This window comes from Amphimedon queenslandica, unplaced genomic scaffold (assembly GCF_000090795.2).
Source record: "Amphimedon queenslandica unplaced genomic scaffold, v1.1 AMPQUscaffold_13026, whole genome shotgun sequence".
NCBI classification, from domain to species: domain Eukaryota; kingdom Metazoa; phylum Porifera; class Demospongiae; order Haplosclerida; family Niphatidae; genus Amphimedon; species Amphimedon queenslandica.
The window spans coordinates 16,074-17,780 of NW_003546738.1; the positions used below are offsets into that span (position 1 = coordinate 16,074).

At 37.3% G+C, this 1,707-nt stretch overlaps 1 protein-coding gene across 1 annotated transcript in view; it reads right to left on the minus strand.

The window, feature by feature from the left end:
- The window catches only part of LOC100639454 (serine-rich adhesin for platelets-like), a 30,904-nt gene that overhangs the window by 7,654 nt on the left and 21,543 nt on the right, over positions 1-1,707 (minus strand). The window lies entirely within an intron of this gene.

Here is a 1,707-nt window from a genome sequence, read left to right on the forward strand (position 1 = left end):
ACAAGAGCACTCTAGCTTGGCATCTTGTGTAGAATGTACACAAGGCTAAATTAGGACTTTTACAGGGCAAGAGATAAAAGGAAACAGAATAGGGAACTAATCATAAATTGCAAGACTATCCTATTTCAATGATTTGGTTTCTCTAGTTTTGTTTCCACAAAATTGGTGACAATTAAGCAAAACCCATTTGCTACTTTCAATAAGCTAGTTTGATTTATAATTATCGAAGTTAAAATCAACTTGGTCTTGTTATCATCAATTTAACTGACAAACATGTTTTTGATATTTCCTGTCTTTATAAAAAGGCAGTAGTTGCCAGTTCTGTATTACTTCAAATTACCTCTATCTAGTCAAGATGAATAATCAGTTCCATCAAACTCAAGATAGTGATGGCTACTTACCAATGCAGGGAAAGCAGGAAAATGAAAATGTCTATGAGCTTCCAGAAATTTCTAACAAAGGACACCAGCAGCCTCTTCCACCACCTTCTGAAGATATAGCAAATGCTACACAAAGGCAGTCATCTTGGAGTAAACCACAGCTTTGTATGACAGTATTACTCTGTCTCATATTGATATTATTAATAATTATACTGGGCATTGTTACTGTAGTGTATGCTACTGGTAATAATGTTGAGTGTACTAATACTGCAACTGATGCTAGCAGTAGTGAATGTGAAACTACAAGAGATTCTGCACAATAGCTCATTAACATTGTCAATACTCTCTCTAATCTACAAGACACCAGTACCTCTACTGCTGGAGTGGCTGATGATATACTACTAATAGCACAAGAACTATTAGTACTACACAATGAATCAACTGCTTTACCTACCTCTTGTAAGCAAATACATGAACAACAACCTAACAGTCCATCAGGTTATTATATACTGGCAGGACCTACTGGAACATATTCTACATACTGTAATATGGGAACATTGTGTAGTTCAGTAGGAGCATGGACAAGACTAGCACATCTGGATATGACTGATGCTACAAAGAACTGTCCTTCTGGGTTTAGACTGTACCAGTCAGGAAGAGTTAGAGCTTGTGGTAGACGAGTAACACGCAGAGGTAGCTGTGTATCAGTTCAGTTCCCATCTAATGGTATCAGTTATTCTCAGATATGTGGCAGAGTAACAGGATATCAATATCATTCATCAGATGCAAGAGTGAGTGGTAATATCAATTCTCCTTATGTTGATGGCGTTAGTATCACTCGTGGATCTCCTCGTCAACATGTCTGGACTTTTATAAGTGGACGGAGTGATACTTATGACCGTAACCACTGCAGCTGTAACCAACCTCAACGACTTGTTGGTAATAATTATTTCTGTGAGTCTGGTAATCCTACCAGTAAAGCTAATAAATTTTTCACATCTGATCCACTCTGGGATGGTCAAGGTTGCGGTTCTCTTGAATCAGCTTGTTGCAATGTTCCTGGTATCCCATGGTTTCACAGAGACTATGGTAACACTACCACTGCTGACTATATTGAGCTGAGGGTGTGTGGAAATGAAGGGACAAGTAATGAAGACAGTCCTGTTGGCTTTTATGAGATTTATGTCAAATAACTTTGTAATTCACTAACAATTGTTCTTGTTGACTTTCTAGGTTACAAATGCTATTCTTACTCCTTCAGTTATTTTTTACTTCTTCATATGCATAAAACACTATTGTGCTACATGTACATGTATGTGTAATTTTG